General features: G+C 38.5%; 1 long non-coding RNA gene across 2 annotated transcripts in view; it reads right to left on the bottom strand.

Moving 5' to 3' along the window:
* The window catches only part of LOC118002150, a 172,531-nt gene extending 152,137 nt beyond the window's left edge, over nt 1-20,394 (bottom strand). For both annotated transcript variants that reach the window (XR_004676965.1, XR_004676964.1), the window contains exon 1: nt 19,683-20,394. This is a non-coding gene — a long non-coding RNA (uncharacterized LOC118002150). The remainder of the gene's footprint in view (nt 1-19,682) is intronic.
* Nucleotides 20,395-20,619: the final 225 nt, after the last annotated feature.

Genomic DNA, 20,619 nt, shown 5'->3' with positions numbered 1-20,619 from the left:
TTAAAAGCAGCAAGAGAAAAGCAAATAGTTATGTATAAAAGAAATCCCTTAAATGAGACTATCAGCTGATTTTTCAACAGAAACTTTATAGGCCAGAAGAAAGTGATGATATATTCAAAGTGCTGAAAAGAAAAAGCCTACAAGCAAAAATACTCTAGCTGGCAAGATTATCATTCAGAACTGAAGGAGAGATGAAGAGTTTCTCAAATAACAGTTAAAAGAGTTCATCACCACTAAACTGGCCTTACAAGAAATGTTAAAGGGATTAATTTAAGTGGAAAAGAAAAGGCAATTAACTAGGAGAAAATTATGAAGGGAAAACATTTCACTGGTAAAAGCAAACATACAGTAAAGGTAGTAGATAAATTACTTATAAAGCTAGCATGGAGGTTAAAAGACAAAATTATATCTACAAAAATGAGTCGAGGGCTACACAAAATAAAACAATGGAAAATTAGATATCATATAATATATATGATATCTAATATATATATAACAAGGGGGAAATAAAAATATAATGCTTTGAGAATGTGTTGAAATTTAAATGACATTAACTTAATATAGACTTCTATATACATAGGATGTTATAAATGAACCTCATGGTAACCATAAACTAAAAAACCTATAATAGATACACCAAAAATCAAAAAGTATCCAAGCATAACACTAAAGAAAGCCATCAAATCACAAGGGAAGAGAGAAAAAAAGGAAAGGAACAGAGAAGAACTACAAAAACAGCCAGAAAACAATTAACAAAATGGTGTAAGTACATACCTATCAATAATTACTCTAAACATAGATGGACCAAATGCTCTGATCAAAAGATAGGGTGTCTGAATGGATAAAAATATAAGACCCAACTATATGCTGCCTATAAGACCTAAAGTCACACACAGACTGAAAGTGAAGGGATGCAAATGAAAGTGAAAATAGACTTTAAAACAAAGACTGTAACAAGAGACCAAGAAGGGCATTATATAATGATAAAAGGATAAATCCAACAAAAGGATGTAACAATTGTAAATAACAATGCAGCCAATACAGAAGCACCTTAACATATAAAACACATATTAATAGACATAAAGGGAGAAATTGACAGTAATAATAGTAGGGGACTTAACACCCTCTTATATCAGTGGATGGATCATTCAGACAAAATCAATAAGCAAACAGTGGCTTTGAATGACAAAATGGACCAGATGGACAAAATAGATATATATAGAACATTCCATCCAAAACCAGCAGAATACACATTGTTTTTCAAGTGCATATGGGACATTCTCCAGGATAGATCACATGTTAGGCCACAAAACAAGTCTCAATACATTTAAGAAGACTGAAGTCATATCAAGCATCTTTTCTGATCAGAATGGTATGAAACTAGAAAGCAATCACAAGAAAAAAGCTGAAAAAACCCACAAACACACAGATGCTAAACCACATGTTACTAAACAATCAATGAATCAATGAAGAAATCAAAGAGTAAATAAAAAAATACATGGAGACAAATGAAAATGGAAACACAATAGTTCAAGATCTTTGGGATGGAACAGAAGCAATTCTAAGAGGAAAATTTACAATGATACAGGCCTACCTCAAGAAATAAGAAAAATCTCAAAGAATCTAATCTTACACCTAAAGGAACTAGAAAAAGAAAAGTAAACAAAGCCAAAGTTAGTAGAAGGAAGGAAATAATAAAGATCAAAGTGGAAATAAATGAAATAGAAAGTAAAAAATAAATCAATGAAATTAAGAGCTGTTTTTTTGAAAAGATAAACAAAATTGACAAACCTTTAACCAGACTCATCAAGAAAAAAAGAGAGAAGACTCAAATAAATAAAATCAGAAATGAAAGAGAAGTTGTACCTGACCCCACAGAAATAAGAAATTATTATGAAAAATTATATGCCAATAAATTGGACAACTTAGAAGAAATGGATAAATTCCAGAAACACACAATGTTCTAAGACTGAATCAAGAAGAACTAGAAAATCTGAACAGTCCAATTACTAGTAATGAAATTGAATCACTAATTAAAAAAAAAAACTCCCAACAAACAAAAGTCCAAGAGCAGACAGCTTTACAGGTGAATTCTACCAAACATTTAAAGAAGAGTTAATAGGGGCGCCTGGGTGGCTCAGTTGGTTAAGCGACTGCCTTCGGCTCAGGTCATGATCCTGGAGTCCCGGGATCGAGTCCCGCATCGGGCTCCCTGCTCAGCAGGGAGTCTGCTTCTCCCTCTGACCCTCCTCCCTCTCATGCTGTCTCTCATTCTCTCTGCCTCAAATAAATAAATAAAATCTTAAAAAAAAAAAAAAAAAAAAAGAAGAGTTAATAATTGTACCCTTCAAACTATTCCAAAAAAATAGAAGAGGAAAGAATGCTTTTGAATTCATTCTATAAGACCAGAATTACTCTGTTACCAAAACCAGATCATGACACTACAAGAAAGGAAAATTGCAGATCAACATCCCTGATGAACATAGATGCAAAAAATCCTCAACAAAATATTAGCAAACTGAATTAAAAAATACATTAAAAAGATCATTTCCCACAATTGGTGGGATTCATTCCAGTGATGCAAGAATGGTTTGATATCTGCAAATCAATCAGTGTGACACACCACACTAACAAAATGAAATATAAAATTATACAGTCATTTCAATAGATGAAGAAAAAGTACTTGACAAAATTCAGTGTCCATTCATGATAAAAATTCTTGACAAAGTGAGAATAGAAGAAACATGTCTCAACATAATAAAGGCCATATAGCTAAAGGCCCACAGCTAACATTACATCCAGTGGTGAAAAGCTGAAAGTTTTCCCTTTAATATAAGGAAAAAAGACAAGAATGTATACTCTCATCGTTTTTTTTTTTTTTTTTTAAAGATTTTATTTATTTAACAGAGAGAGACATAGCAAGAGCAGGAACACAAGCAGGGGAAGTGGGAGAGGGAGAAGCAGGCTTCCCGCAGAGCCGGAAACCCGATGTGGGACTCGATCCCAGGACCCTGGGATCATGACCTGAGCCGAAGGCAGATGTTTAACGACTGAGCCACCCAGGCGCCCACTCTCATCGTTTTTATTCAACATAATACTAGAAATTTAGCTACAGCAATCAGACAAGAAAAAAAAGGCACTAAACTGGTAAGAAAGAAGTAAAACTCACTATTTGCAGATGACATGATACTATATATAGAAAACCTTAAAGACTCCACCAAGAACTATTAGAACTAATAAGTGAATTCAGCAAAGTTGCACGATACAAATTAATACACATAATTCTTTTGTATTTTTATATACTAATAATGAACTAACAAAGAGAAATTTAAAGAACAATCTCATTTAAAATTGCATCAAAAACATAAAATACCTAGGAATAAACCAAGGAAGTGAAAGATCTCTTCTGAAAACTATAAGACACTAATGAAAGAAATAGAAGATGACACAAATAAATGGAAAGATATACCATACTCATAGATTGGGAGAATTAATATTGTTAAATGTCCATATACCCAAAGCAATCTACAGATTCAAAACAATACCTATCAAAATTCCAGTGGCATACTCACAGAACTTGAACAAATAATTCTAAAATTTATATGTAGCCACAAAAGACTCTGAATAGCCAAAGCAATCTTGAGAAGGTATAACAAAGCTGGAAGTATCAACCCAATTTTGAACTATACCACAAAGCTATAGAAATAAAAACAGTATGGTGTTGGCACAAAAACCAGACACATAGATCAATGGAACAGAATAAAGAGCCCAGAAATAAATCCAGACTTACATGGTCAATTATTCTGTGATAAAAAAGAGTACACAGTGGGGGAAAAGACAGTCTCTTCAATGAATGGTATTGGGAAAACTGGACAGCTACATGAAAAACAAAGTGGACTGCTTTCTTATACCATACACACAAACTCAAAATGAACTAAAGACCTAAATGTATGACCTGAACACAGAAAACTCTGAAAACATAGGCAGTAACTCTTAAACATTGGGCTTAGCAATATTTTTCAGATATGTCTCCCCAGGTAAGAGCAATAAAAGCAAAAATAAGCAATTGAGACTTCACCAAACTAAAAAGCTTTTGTACAGTTTAGTAAACTATCAACAAAATGAAAATTCATCCTACTGAATGGAAGAAGATATTTGCAAATGATATATCTGATGAGGGATCAATATTCAAAATATATAAAGAACTTAAATAATCAACACTAAAAACCACAAACAATCCAATTAAAAAATGGGCAAAGGACCTGAGTAGACATTTTTCCAAAGAAGACATATAGATAGCCAATAGACACGTAAAGATGCTCAGCATCACTAATCATCAGGGAAATGCAAATCAAAACCACAATGAGGTATTACCTCACACCAGTCAGAATGGCTGGTATCAAAAAGACAAGAAATAACATGTGTTGGAAAGGATGTGGAGAAAAGGAAACACTTGTGCTCTGTTGGTGGGAACACAAATTGGTGCAGCCACTGTGGAAAACAGTATGGAGGGTCGTCACAAAATTAAAAATAGAACTACCACATCATCCAGCAATTGCATTTCCAGGTATTTATCTAAAGAAAATGAACACACTAATTCAAAGAAATATATACACTTCTATGTTTATTGCAGCATTATACCTGACCCTTGAAGAACACAAGTTTGAAATGTGCAGGTCCTCTTATACGTGGGTCTTTTGTGATATAGTACAGTAGTATAAATGTATTTTCTCTTCCTTATGATTTTTTAAATAACATTTTCTTTTCTCTAGCTTACTTTATTGTAAGAATATAGTATACAATGTGCAGAACATAAAAAACAGGTGTTAGTCAACAGTTTGTGTTATCAGTGAGGCTTCCGGTCAACAGTAGGCTATTTAGTAGTTAAATTTTTGAGGAGTCAGAAGTAAAACGTGGATTTTCAACTGTGTAGGGAGTCAGCGCCCTCAACCCCCATGCTGTTCCAGGGTCAACTGTATTTACAAGATATGAAAGCAACCTAGGTGTCCATCAATAGATGAATAAAGGTATGGTATATATACACAATGGAATATTAATAAGACATAAACAGGAATGAAATCTTGCCATGTATGACAATATGGGTAGACCTGGAGAGTATTACGCTAAGTGAAATGAGTCAGAGAAAGACAAATGATTTCACTTACATGTGCAATCTAAAAAATAAAATAAACAAAGAAACAACCTAGTAACAGACTCATAAATACAGAGAACGCACTGGTGGTTCCCAGAGGGGAGGAGTGTGGGGGGATAGGCAGAGTAAAGAAGGGGATGAAGAGGTACAAACTTCCAGTTGTAAAATAAATAAGTCATGGGGATGAAAAGTGCAGGGCAGGGAAGTCACCACTATTTTAATAACTTTATTTGGTGATGGGAGGTAACCACGCTTATCATGGTGAGCATTTTATAATGTATGGAAGTGTTGAATCACTATGTTGTACACTTAAAGTATCATAATATTGTATGTTGACTGTACTTCAATTAAAAATTTTAAAAAGTCACACTGTAGTAAGTGGTAAAGTCAGGAACGTAAACTGAGATGACTGTTAAGCCTGTGTTCTTCATCACCGTGCCATGTGGCCTTTCATTTTGTGCCTGGCATCATTGCCACATGTGGGTGAAGCTGCTAAGGCCCAGCGAGTTTAAATGAGTAGCTCAGGTTCAAACTGCCAGGATTTGTCAAAGTCAGATTTTCTGACTCGGACTTCAATACTCTTTCAACTTGAAATACCATAAATTAAAGCAAACACTAACTTGGTTATGGGGCAGACAGTCAATATTTTTAGAGTGTTTATAGAAAGGAAGTAATTTTGGCCTGGCAAAAGAGCAAACTGAAGGTAGTTTTACATTCCTATTTCAAAAAGAATCATTCAAATTGGGAAAATTCCCATGGTGCTGGATCACTCTGTGGGATATTCAGGGAGAGCAAACCCCTTCAGCTCCCACTCCAGCCCTTTTAAAAGCAAATTTTGTAGATTATCTCACTGGGCTTGTTGCCTTCTGAGTCTGTTGCACAAAATTGCTTGGTGTTTGGCAAGACTTGACTGGCAAGAAAGCATCTGTGTGGTTAGCCTTGTGTCTGACCCTCACTGGGAGGTTACAGCCAGTTTTTATATCTGAACCCCCACATCCCGTCCACATCCATTTTCCTTGGCACGATAGAGAGTGCAACCATGAGGAGAGGAGCCAAAGTGTGCCGGACCACCCAATGGTTAGGAAGGCTCTGGAGTCACTCTTCCTGCATTCAACTCCCATGTCCATCATGCTCTGGTAAATGACCTTGGATTCTATGCCTTAGTTTTTTCATCTGTAAAATGGGTGTCTGTGTCAGTTTGGGCTGCTATAACAAAGTACCATAGACTGAGTGGCTTATAAAAAAAATGAAATTTAGGGCACCTGGGTGGCTCAGTTGGTTAAGCGACTGCCTTCGGCTCAGGTCATGATCCTGGAGTCCCAGGATCGAGTCCCGCATTGGGCTCCCTGCTCAGCGGGGGGTCTGCTTCTCCCTCTGACCCTCCCCCCTCTCATGTGCTCTCTCTCTCTCATTCTCTCTCTCAAATAAATAAAATCTTTAAAAAAAAAAATGAAGGGGCGCCTGGGTGGCTCAGTTGGTTAGGCGACTGCCTTCGGCTCAGGTCATGATCCTGGAGTCCCGGGATCGAGTCCCGCATCGGGCTCCCTGCTCGGCAGGGAGCCTGCTTCTCCCTCTGACCCTCCCCCCTCTCATGTGCTCTCTGTCTCTGTCATTCTCTCTGTCTCAGATAAATAAATAAAATCTTTAAAAAAAATGAAATTTATTTCTTAGTTCTGGAGGGTGAAAGTCTAAGGTCAAGGTGCTAGCCTGATTAGGTACTGGTGAAAACACTCTTTGAAGTTGCAGACTGCTGACTTCTCATTGTATCCTCACATGGCAGAGAGAGGGAGAAAGCTCTTTGGTGTCCCTTTTATAAGGGCACTAATTCTAATTCTATCCGCTACCCTCATGACCTAATTAACTCCCATCACATGGGGGGGTTAGGATTTCAACATATGAATTTTGGGGGATGCAAACATTCAGTCCATTGTAATGGGAATAAGAATTTTGCCTTATGTAGATTGACAAGATAATGCATTCAAGGGCATAGACTTCGAAATGATTCACACTAAATGCTTGGTAGAATTTAGCTACAGTTATTAAAGAAAATGACTGAAGGATGGAATGTCTATGTAAAGAAGAGCAACAGAGTCTTCTTGTTTGTTGAGAGTTGTCTAGTTATATTTTCACCAGTGCCTGCTAACTCTGAATTTAGATTAGCAGTAGTGATTTGAAGGAACCAGTCAGCAATAAGGTTTTGGAGAGAGAGGCCAAAGTCTAAGATGCAGAATTTGGCTTCAGAGTTCCTGAAAAGCAGCAGGATCCTTGGGTGGCATAGCTCATTAAAAGTGTAGTTATGACCACCCCTCCCTCATTCTTGGAAAAAGTCAACAGGTGGCTCTTGTGAAATGTTTAACAACCTGTTTTTAATTTTTTTTCTCACATTAATGTTTTTCTGCTCAGAATTAAAAAAAAAATTCTGCTATAGTCATTTGATCTCACTGCAGGTTTTTTGGGGAGGGTGGGGAGGTGGTTGTGTCAGGTTAGTTCATTCCATATCTTGCTAGTGGTGAGAAGCCAGCTGCTTTTCAAGGTGATGGAAGGAAAGAATGAGACTCTGTGTCCACCACCTTCTCCTCACAATTATGTGGTCTCTCTCTTTTTTTAAATGTGGGCTCCACATCCAACGCAGGGCACAACTCATGACCCTGAGATCAAGAGTCACATGCTCTACCAACTGAGCCAGCCAGGGACTCCGCGTTGTCTCTCATTGCATGGGTACCCCGGAGGCATGGGGCTCCAGACCGTGAGCATCCAGGAAACAGGGTGCTCAGGGGGCCTGAGAAGCTGCAGGCAGGAAGGAGTAGGTCAAAGGCCAAAAAGGCCGGTGTGAGAGGCAGAGTGGAAGAAAGTGAGAGATAGAGCCGCAAGGTTTTATCTGAGATGTGGGGGGAAGGGTAGGCTACTGCCAGAAATGGACTAGCAGGAACAGCATGGTGAAGAATCGGCATTGGAGCTTCACTATGGGAATGTGGCTGAATCCCAACAGGTCTTCTCCTGGGTCCATTCCCATTCCACATCTATTTCTGGAGATGCAGGCCCAAGTGCCTCCTTGAATTTCCCATTGGCTGTTGAGTTTTAACAGCAGTTCAGAGTCGAGTCTTCTTCTGTCTCCTTCCTAAGATCATCATCATGATTTGACCAGATCAGTTACTCCTGTTTTTCAAGTATATAAATAAAATTTAAATAAGCTTCCTGATGAAACAGACTGGACTGGGGGGCAGGATCTCTGGCATTGTCCCCAGTTGTGTGATCCTGCTGTCACCGTAGTGGAAGCTGTGGTACATCAACCAGATCCCCCTCTAAGGACTGACACCCCATTTCCCTAACTGCTGGGAGGGGTGGCTGCTGATGGCAGCTGAATCCATCTGTAAGAATTACCCTTGGCCTAAGGCAGTGGTTCTTAATGGGGGCGATTTTGGACCCACTTAGGAATGTCTAGAGACATTTTTGTTTGTCACAACTGAACGGTGGGGTGCTACTGGCATCTAGTGGGTAGAGGCCAGAGATGCTGCTATACATCCTTCAATGCACAGGATAGTGTCCTATAATAATCAACTAACCCAGAATGTCAATAGTGATCAGATTGAGAAATGGTCCCCAAAGAGAGCCACTTTACCACAGATAAACCCCATTCCCAGAAGCAGCCTGCAACCTATACCAGTTTTTTGGTGGGGTACATAGTTCTGGCCCCTTGCTTCATGCTTTAAGACCAATTCAAAAAGGCTATCCCAATTCAGAAAGGCTCCAGGGCTCTTCATGGGATTGGTTGAGGTCCTTGCTATGACTGCATCACAGTTTAATGTCTCTGCCCAGTCCTGCTGGTTTCCTCATGCTATAGACTATTTGCCGCCCCCCCCACCCAATTCTTATTTTGAAACCTAAAGCCCAGTGTGATGGTATTAGGAGATGGGGCCTTTCAGGAGGAGCTTAGGTTATGAGGGTAGTACCTTCATAAATGGGATTAGTGCTCATATAAAAGAGACCCCCTCCCCCAGAGCTCCCTAGTCCCTTCCATCATGTGAGGACACAGCAGGCAATAGCTGTCTATGAATGAGGAAGTGGGCCCTTACCAGACACTGAATGTGCCAGCACCTTAGTCTTAAACTTCCCAGCCTCCAGAACCATGAGAAGTCAGTCTGCTGCTTATAAGACATAGTCTATGGTATTTGGTCATAGCAGCTCAGACTAAGACCTGTCACAGGTGATGAGAAACACTTTCCAATAAACCTTCTGCACACCAATCTCTATCTCAGAGTCAGTTTTCCCAGGGTGCTCAAACCGAGACAATTGGTATCAAAAGCAATCCTCAGAAGCAGCCTGAATGTTGTACCTTTTTGCTACTTGTTAAAACTGAGGCAGATTTCGTTTCATTATCAACTTCTATTAGTAATGTTTGCAGAAAATTGCTAGTTGTATCCAATGTCTCTTCTCCCATTGTCATATAATACAAATGTTATTGGGACATAGGTTGCCTATTATGTTAGTTAAGCTTGGTACTGTGGCCATATTCTGGCCAACGGGAGGTAAGTTGTTTTGATGTGTGCAACTTCTGGGTTGGCCACTTATGGAAAAGGATCATGTCTTCCCCCTTCTATTTTCCCCTTTCTACTGGCTGGACTGCAGAGGTAATGGTGGAGGTGGGAACAGTCATCATAAAAGCCTGATGTTGAGGGTGTCAAAGTAGCAAAATAAAAGACTTGCTCCTTGATGACTATGGTGTCACCATACAATCTATGGGCCACTTTTCAGGACTGTTATGTGAGAAACTTTTTTCTTGTTTAAGTTAACTATGTTTTGGAACTCTCTTTTATAGCAGCCAAACCAATATGTAAGCTATGTACATCCTTAACATAATAAAATGATGATGATAAAGGCCATACAAAGATGCCTTATTTTTGGTAATGAGTTTCACTAATCACATTTTAAATGTCCATTCTCAAGATCAACCACATAATTTTATGATTCATTCCCTATTGTCTACACAGGAGTTCCAACCTATAATAGAGAGTGGGGTTGAGAGTGAGGTTAAGTATATCAGAATCCCCTAAAGAATTGTTTCAAGAATACACATACTCAGGTCTCTCTTCTACAGAGATTATAATATGCTCTTGGGATGGAGTATGTTTTGGGTTTGTGTTTTGAAAATGTGTTTTGGATAGAGTATAAAACTGATGTGTTGGGGCACCTGGGTGGCACAGTTGGTTAAGCATCTGACTCTTGATCTCAGCTCATGTCTTGATCTCAGGGCGGTGAGTTCAAGCCCCATGTAAAAAAAAAAAAAGAAAAGAAAAGAAAAAAGAAAACCAAGGGGGGGGGGAAAAAAAAACCGTTGTGTCATCTTTTCCTATATAGGAAGCACAGAGTAGAAACTCAGCAAATGTCTTTTGAATAAATGAAATTTCTGGGACTGTTGGCATACTGCATGTTATGAAATTTTTTCTTCTTTTTGAAAAATTTAAAGCTAACAGCCCCTCATGAGAACTCAGAAGGCAGGCCTATGTTCCAAGGCCTTAAGTATATAAAGCCTAGCAGATTTGTGAGTATCCAAGAGGTAAAGAAAAAGCTAAGTATAACTTGCCATTTACTTTTAACAGATATATTTTTAAATGGCATTTGAAGTCTAAAATTCCTCAGTGAGATTCAGCTGTACTAAAATAGGGAGGTGATAAGTGTAGGCAGACATTGTAGGTGTGTTACATAACCCTATCATTTTGGCCAAAGATTCATTGGGTACTTACATAAAATATTTATAGGTGGGTGACATTTGGCTAGGACTTAAATAGCCTATAACTCTGCTGACTTTAACTTAGAGTAGAAGTGTCAGTACATATTGATTAAATAGTTATGTCTAGATATTCCAAATAGCTATGGTAAATCCAGAGTGGGAAGTAATAAGCATCCTACCATTACACAGAACTTATTTAGTCCTCTTGTTGAGCTCAGAGAATGAGATGGGGGCAGAGATCCTATGAGGGAAAGCAGGGCTGACCAGCCTTTTAGTATTTTAAGAATGTGGAATGCTCAATGAGAAAGGTATCAGAGTTAAGAAATTCCATATTTTAAGTTGGGGTGCCTGGGTGGGTTGGTAGTTTGGGCCACCGACTTTTGGTTCCGGCTCTGGTTGTGAGGTCAGGGTGGTGATATGGAGTCCGGCATAGGACTCAGTGCTTAGCGGGGATTCTATCCCTATCCTTCTGCCTTCTCCCTGGCTTGCACTCTCTCTCTAAAATAAAGAAAATCTTTTAAAAAATTCCATATTTTAGGGATTATGAGAGTAGTCTCATGGAGTTATGGTAATTAAATGAGGTAACTCAAAACACCTACCATTTAATAGATGATCAATACATGGTGGTGGTTATTCCTTGTGGGTTCAAAAGACTTAAAATTTTGAAAACATTTTTCCTCGAGTGGCTTGGTTTTTTTTTTTTTATTAACATATATTATTTGTTTCAAGGGTACAGGTCTGTGATTCATCAGTTTTACACAATACACAGTGCTCACCACAACACATACCCTTCCCAATGTCCATCACCCAGCCACCTTATCCCTCCCACCCCCCTCCACTCCAGCAACCCTCAGTTTGTTTCCTGAGATTAAGAGTCTCTTATGGTTCATCTCCCTCTCTGGTTTCATCTTGTTTCATTTCTTCCTATCTTCCCCTATGCTCCTCTGCCTTGTTTCTTTCATTGTTTCACCTGGTCAATTTCTGCCATGAAAAAGTACAATTTCTCTTATCATTGAGACATAAATATCCAATATCCAAAAGAAGCCTGAGCATTCTAAAAGCTTTTAATTTGCCGTTAGGTGCTTTGCCTTTACTACTGGAAGCTTCCACCAGATGATTAGTGAGGTCTCATTAAATTATATTAAGCATAGATAATATGTACAAGCTTGAATGCAACTGGGAATAAACAGACTTATATGTTTAACAAAAAAAACTGAGCAAGCATAAATCAACCTCACCATGTATTTTGAAATTGCAAAATTCAGAATATCATGTGGCCATTTAAATGAATAAAGTTGTAGGGGAGGAAAAAAGTCTTTTCCTCTATACTCTTAGGTTCAATAACTGAAGACTGCAAATTAAACTGACAAAAGACAGATTAACAGTAGAAAAGATACACAAAGATTATTTTTAATTTTATATGCACAGGGTCTCTACAGAAAAGAAGTGAAAACTGGAAGAGGCAGTTAGACCTGGAGGTTTATGTACCATCTTAACAAAGAGCAATACATTGTGGAGAAGTGACTAGACAAAGGAAAAGGGGTTTGGGCTCCTTTGGGGGAAATAAATTATGGGAAGGTAGATATAGGGGAAAAACTAATGGTAGCAAAGTGTTATTTAGTAAGGTTTGTTTATGCAGATTCATCTCAGTGCCATTTCCCATCTCTGGTAGGGTTATCTCTGATAGGGTTATTCTTCTTTTGCTATGGGAGAGACATCTTCACAAGGGAAATTTATGTCACCTTTTAAAAAATTTGAGAGAGAGAGAAGGAGAGGGAGAGAGAGAAAATCTCAAGCAGACTCTACACTGAATGCAGAGCCTGCCATGGGGCTCGATCCCATGACCCTGGGATCATGACCTGAGCTGAAATCAGGAGTGGGCATTCAACCGACTGAGCCACCCATGTGCCCCTATGTCACTTTTACAAAGGGAAATTTATGACCTGCTTTTAGGCTGATAGGGGGAGGGCAGTGAACTCATCCTGTGTCTGCTATCCACAATTGCCTTCAATTCAAAATAATCCTTATTCTAAAGTAGCATATTTTGGGGTGGCATATTCTGATTCACTTCAAGGTATAATTTCTATGTATTGACATGGAAAGATGTCCACAAAGTATTAAGTTAAAAAACAAATTATAAAACATATTTGTAGTATGTTCCTATTTTTATGAAACTGTAAGAAGTATAATAAAATACATTATACATAGAAAAACAATCAGAAAAGTACACAAACTTCATGGTGGTTCTCTGAGGACATTATGGGGGCTTCCACTTTGTACTAAAATATTTGAATGTTGTTGAATTTTTATAATGAAAAGATACTATTTTTGAAATTATGAAAACAAATAATAAAAAATAAGTGAAACATGCAGAACAATCTATTTGAGGCAAATCTTGTAAAGCAGACAAGGTGATTAAGCACAAGTAGGGTTTTTTTTGTTTTGTTTTGTTTTTTACTGACTTAAGTTAAACGATCTCTTCTACCACTTGGTTTAGTGTTTCCAATATTTTGATTACCTCAGGCAACTTTTATGGCTTATTACCAGATTTTCTGTTTCAGTTTATCCTCAGCTTCTAGAATACAGGTGTTAAATATGTCATTATTGCCCTTTTGGCTAGTTACTCTCCACAAGAGTGGTCTCAAACTAGCGTTTAAGTTCTCTGTCTAAGCCCTCTGCTTCCCAATCTCTGGGTTCTCCTCTCCCTACGGGTGGTTCTGAGAGGATTTTGAAGGAATGTAAGTACTTGTTAGAATAAATGAATTCAGTAAAGTTGTAGAATACAAAATCAGGACACAGAAATCTGTGGTATTTCTATACATTAATATTGAAATATCAGAAAGAGAAATTAAGAAAATAATCTCATTTACAATTTCACCAAAAAGAATAAAATACCTAGGAATAAAATTAACCGAGGAGGTAAAAGACCTGTATATTGAAAACTACAAAACATTAATGAAGAAATATAATAAGACACAAATACATGGAAAGATATTCTGTGCTCATGGACTAGAAGAATTAATATTGTTAAAATGTCCATACTACCCAAAGCAGTGTACAGATTCTATGCAATACCTATCATAATTCTAATGGCATATGAACTAGAATAAGTAATTCTAAAATTTGTTTCAGATCACAAAAGACCCTGATAGCCAAAGCAATCCTAAGAATAAGGAACAAAGTTACAGGTATCATGATCCCTGATTTCAAACTACACTATAAAGCTATGTAGTGATAAAAATGGCATGGCATTGGTATAAAAATAGACATATAGATCAGTAGAACAGAATAGAGAGCCCAGAAATAAACCCACACATATATGGACAATTAATCTATGACTAAGTCACCAAGAACATACAATGGAGAAAGGACAGTCTCTTAAAAAATGAAGTTGGGAAAATTGGACAGCCACATGCAAAGTAATGAAACTAGACCACTGTCTCACACTATACACATAAATTAACTCGAAATAGGTTAGAGACTTGAATGTAAGACCTGAAACCATAAAATTCCTAGAAGAAAACATAGGCAGTAAACTTGACATCAGTCTTGGTGATGTCCTTGTGGATCTGAATCCAAAGGCAAGGGAAACAAAAACAAAAATAAACAAATGGGACCATATCAAGCTAAAAAGCCTCTTCTGCACAACAAAGGAAACCGTCAACAAAACAAAGAAGCAACCTGCTGAATTGGAGACGATATTTTCAAACCATATATCTGATAAAGGATTAATGTCCACAATATATAAAGAATGCATACAACTCAACAAAAATAAACAATCCAATCAAAAAATGGGCAGAAGATCTGAATAGATATTTTCCCAAAGAAGACCTATAGATGGCCAACAGGCACATGAGAAGACGCTGAATATCACTCATTATCAGGGAAATGCAAATCAAAACCATAATGAGATATCACCTCATACCTGTCAGAATGGCTGTTATCAAAAAGGCAAAAAACCAGCAAGTTTTTTTTTTTTTTAAAGATTATTTATTTATTTGAGAGAGAGAATGAGAGACAGAGAGAGAGAGCACATGAGAGGGGGGAGGGTCAGAGGGAGAAGCAGTCTCCCTGCTGAGCAGGGAGCCCAATGCGGGACTCGATCCCAGGACTCCAGGATCATGACCTGAGCCGAAGGCAGTCGCTTAACCAACTGAGCCACCCAGGCGCCCAAAAAACCAGCAAGTTTTAGAGAGAATGTGGAGAAAAGGGAACCTCATTTACTTGGTGAGGTTATAAATTGGTTGCAGACACTATGGAAAACAGTATGGTGATTCCTCAAAGAATTAAGAATAGAACTACCATATGATCCAGCTATTCCATTTCAGGGTATCTAGCTGAAGAATATGAAAACACTACTTTGAAAAGATGTGCACCACTAATGTTTACTGTAACATTACTTACAATAGTCAAGATATGGAAACAGCCTAAATGTTCATTGATAGATGAATGGATAGAGAAGATGTGATATATTTATACAATGGAACACTGCTCAGGCCTAAAAAATAATGGAATTTTGACATTTGTGACAACATGGATGGGCCTTAAGGGTATTATGCTAAGTGAACTGTCAGAGAAAGACAGATAGCAATGATTTCATGCATATGTGGAATGTAAACAAACAAAAAATGAAAATAAAAAACAAACTCATACACAGAATAGATTAGTGATTACCAGAGGAGAAGGGGGTTGAGTGAAATGGGTGAAGGGGGTCAACTGTATGGTAATGAATGGTAACTGGATTTGTGGTGGGAATCACTTTGTAGTGTATACAGATGTTGAATTATAAAGCTGTACACCTGAGATGTATATAATAAAAAAATTAAAGATTCTTGTCTGATATAAAATTCGGAAATACTTAGTGGTCATGGTTGTACAACATTGTGAATATAATTAATGCCACTGAATTATACACTTAAAAATAGTTAAAATAGAAAATTTTATGTTACATATATTTTACCACAATAAAAAAATTTAAAAAAAGGATGCTTAAAAAAAAAGAGTAAGAGGCAATCATTTAAAGCACTGAGGATTTGCTGGTACTTACAGGGCAGAATAGCCTCTGTAAAGGCTGTCTCCTTGAACAAAGGCAAAGTCAGGGTTTATAAAAAGCTAACCCTCAATATTTCTTTTTTTTTTTTTTTTTAAAGATTTTATTTATTTATTTGAGAGAGAGAGAATGAGAGAGAGCACATGAGAGTGGGGAGGGTCAGAGGGAGAAGCAGACTCCCTGCCAAGCAGGGAGCCCAATGCGGGAGTCGATCCCGGGACTCCAGGATCATGACATGAGCCGAAGGCAGTCGCTTAACCAACTGAGCCACCCAGGCGCCCAACCCTCAATACTTCACAAGAGAAAGGGATCAATTGATTTAGGCAAGTCTAGTTCAGGATTGGTTAGTATGCAATGGAACAGGCTGATTACCGCCTATTATGTTGTGGTTTCTCCAGGAATTATGTGTTCCCACTAAAGCTCATCCTCTTTATTCAGGCTTTTACCCAGAACTAATTGACATTCTTTAGTCACTTGCTAGTCTGTGCTCCATTGAATAAATGATTATTATCACATATTTAACTGTGACTTTATTTTTGCAGTTTTAACCCAACAGACTCTGAACTACTCACCACTAAACCTTGTCTTATTCACCTTTGTCTCTGAGATGTCTTGACCAGATTCTAGCACATACCAAGAACCCAACAAATGTTCCAGTGATTAATATTCCAGCCTGTACAAAAATTGGGGCTGGAGGGGGGCGGTCTTTGAAAGTCATAGTACATTGACCATTGGAAATTAAGTGATCCTAGTTCATTCAACTTCTGTGGATATCTGTTTCCTCATCTTAAAAGGAAGACTTTGGGCCATATCTTTGGTTTTCAACTCTAGTTGCACATTAGACTCACCTGTAGGACTTAATCTTCGATACCCAGTTAATAAACCTATTCACCGTTTATTTTTTTAGTATTTACAAGTACAATTTAAGTTTCAGGTGATTCATCTACTAAGCCCTCTTCCAGTAACAGTGACTATTTTATTAAGAGGTTAAACCTACAATATTTTATAGTTAATTCAAAAGCAAATTCTTAAGAAGTATTCCTATTGTAGGTCTGGGAGAGATGTAACCCAGTGATTACTCCATACCGATTGGATCAGAATCTCTGGTACTGGCATTTTAAAAACCCTGCCTGTAATTCTATTATACAGCCACACTGAGATCAGCAGGGGAGGGTTGTGCTATCACATCTATGAATATGAGGAACATCTGATAACCTTCAAGTGAGGGAGAAGCAAATTAAAAATCTCTAGTCATCTGGGATCCTCTTGTGTAGTAGCAAATATTCATACCTACTTTGGTAGCCCGTGAGAGGACATCATTTTACTATGTAGTTCAGGATATAATTGCTGTCCACACTTGATCTTAGCCAAAAGGCCCAGAAGCGAGTGTAATTGCTGTCCATAATCTGATTCAGTAAGTAGAGAATTGGTCAGTACCTTTTAGTAAGATTTACACAAAAATGCATACAAAATTTTAAAAGATTTGATGCTTAATAGGATAAATTATTTGTCTGGCAAAGCCACTTATATGGAATACTTCACGCTTCATGGATGCCTGGTCATTGAGCCTTCTGCGGTCACTTTCACATTTAAGTCTTCTGGTATGTTAGGAGGCTTTGTGATTTCTTGTTAAAGGATGGAGATTAAAATCAAACAAAACCAAAAACAAACAAAAAAACGTCTTCCTTGCCACCATGACGACCTCCTTTCTCCGTGGCTCCATTTCTCTGCCCCTTCACAGAAAAACATCTCACCTGAGATTTCTCCTGTCCCTATTTTCTACTCACCGTTTTACTCACTTTCATCTGGCTTCTTTCCCATCACGAGATGGAAGCTGCACTTGCAAGATCATTACCAATGACCTCCAGACTAGCTGATACTTTTTATCAGCTCACCTGATCTTTCAGCAGCTTTTAACTTTCTGTAACACTTCCTTCCGGTTTTCCTCCTCCTGCTGGCTGCTCTCCTGTCTCTTTTGCTGGCTTCTCCTTCTCAACCCGATGACTAAAATGTTGGAGTGCTTTGGGGGCACCACCCTTGATATTGGTTCTGTGAATTTGTGTTAGAAATAGAAGCTGAATATCCTGACTTGCCCTACCGCACAACAATTCAGTGGCTTAGCAGTGGTATAATTTTATTGCAGTTTTTCAAATTGCAACTCAAATTTTTCTGAACCAGAAGGATTATCTTCTACCATTGTTAGAGAACACTGAATGGAGCTGGAAATTTTGTTGCAGACACAATGTTTCTTAGTTAATTAAACCTACCATGACAATACAAAACAGCGCTTATATGTGAAACTTGTATGCAATCATTTCAATGACAATGTTGTTTGGATTATAAGTAATGTGAAGCTCAAATATACTTTCTATGCTGCTGAAGTTAAAAAGCAAGATCTCCATTTCCACGCAAACTTGCAGCACGTATATTTTCTAAACTCAAACTCAAGTGCAAAGGAAATTTCTATGTTATGAAATCTCTCTAAACTGTGCGATTGAGCTTCCACCTAACTTCGATTGGAAGTGATTCATCTGCAATGCAATGACATGCCAAAAGGCAAATATCAAGAGAAGAATCTAATAGAATTCCATAAACGCTTTCGGAGTGATTAATATGCTCAATGAAAATCATGTGCTTGTGGATTGATGTCAGTATTTGTCAGTACCTATCTTTGTGAAGGACATTTTCAAAGGTGAAATACATAAAACCTCACTCTAGATCAGCATTAACCCGAACATTTAAACCAATTTTATTAGAAACAAAATTTGAACCCCACTTAAGCCAAATGTTATCCTCACCCAAATAATTCTGTTCTTCTCATTAGTAGACCTGTATTACAAAAATTATTCTCAATTTTATTTTGAATTTCATTAAAAAAAAAATTCTGGAACTTAACCCTTTCTTGTTATATTAGTACCTATATAATATCCCTGATTCTGCCTCTTGATCCTTTATAGAAAACGTTGCTGAGCCCTGGTCTAACCCACCATCATTATCACCATGCACAAACTCAAAAGATTCCAGGCTAGGGATGATCTGGCTTCTGTCAACTTCTTCAACCATCCTTGCCCTCTCTTCTTCGAACTTATCTGTCTTCCCTCCCTCAGGAGTTTTATACTTGCTGCATCTTTTGCTTGGAATACCTTTAAAGGTTCAGCCTTGTGGAACTGAGCCCTTAATCGATGGGGTCTGTGCTAACTGCAGGCCCTTAGTGCCTTCACATTTAGGGTGAGCAGTGCTGTGTGTGGTAGTAGTGTGAGAGGAAGGGAAAATACAATGTTTTTCCTAGACAAGATTTGGCACAGGGGCGCCTGGGTGGCTCAGTCGTTAAGCGTCTGCCTTCGGCTTAGGTCATGACCCCAGGGTTCTGGGATCGAGCCCCGCATCTGGCTCCCTGCTCCGCGGGAAGCCTGCTTCTCCCTCTCCCGCTCCCCCTGCTTGTGTTCCCTCTCCCGCTGTGTCTCTCTCTGTCAAATAAAAAAAAAAAAAAAAGATTTGGCACAACCTGGCAATTAAGCATTAAAAGACGATTATTTTCACACTCTTTTCTGATTTTGAGATGGCTAGATATTTGTGAGTGTAGTTATGCCCCCTTGTTCACCAGCGTGGAGTTGCAAACACCTCACTCTTTGTTCTCCAAAGTACAGCAAGTTAATGTTTCCCTAATCAGTAAGAACCTTAGCCAGTCTTCCCGTGGGGCCCGCCTCTGCGGATATGAATAAAGGCCCCCGGCATGCTTATTGGTGTCTTACCTTCAGTCCTGGTTGTCCTTTGGGTTTGCTGATGGAGCAGGTTCTTGGACTTGTACTGCAAGATGCAAAGGCCAGACCTTTGTTATTGCCAGGCGAGGACTAGAAGCATCGGTAGCACCTGGGAGCTTGCTAGAAATGCAGTCTTGTATGCCACCCTAGACATAATTAGAACCTATTTAACAAGGTTGCCAGGTGAATCTTGCATCACATCCAGGCCTGGATGCTGGTTGATCTGGAAGGTGGTTGCAGCTGGTTGCTATTGCCATCACCATCACCTCTGAGGATCCTCCAGACTTCTGCCTTGTGCAGCCTAGCTGACTCCTGATGGTGAATGCTGCACCACCCTGCAGTTCAGAATCTGGGACAGGGCCACACCTCTCCCTAATCTAAGTCATTCCATGGGTGGAATGTAGTTCAGTAGAGTCCAAATGGCAACCTTCAGCAAACCTGTTAATTTGGGAATTATAGAAAGTCATAGAACATAATGCCACTCTCTTGGGCTGCCTGGGACAGCTCAACACCTAATACGGAACAAGCTCTAGGCAACAACCTACCCCAGAGTCCTGATCAAACCAACTCCTGGATGCAGGGAGAGAGGAAGAAAGTTTCTTCCTGACTTCATTCTTAGGACTGCTTGTCAGAGCTCTCATTTCCTGACCTAGTATTGACCCTTCTCTAAGATGATTGACAGTGGGAACATCCATTCCCTTCAGGGGAAACCCCACCCCCACCCACAGGGGTGTGGTCTGACATATAATAGTTTGACATAAGCGCATTCCCTTAAATTCAGATTATTTGGTCTTAAATAACACCACATGTGGGATATCAACAGCCCTGGCAAATTTCTTTCCCATTTCTTCTCATCAAGGTTCTGAAACTTGGTTGTCTAAACTCATCCTGGGCTACCTGGTTATATAAGAATTCATTTGACGTGTTT

Source organism: Mirounga leonina, unplaced genomic scaffold, assembly GCF_011800145.1.
Source record: "Mirounga leonina isolate KUSES-001 unplaced genomic scaffold, KU_Mleo_1.0 Mir_82, whole genome shotgun sequence".
In the NCBI taxonomy this organism is placed as follows: domain Eukaryota; kingdom Metazoa; phylum Chordata; class Mammalia; order Carnivora; family Phocidae; genus Mirounga; species Mirounga leonina.
This window is presented reverse-complemented; position numbering and strand designations above follow the sequence as displayed.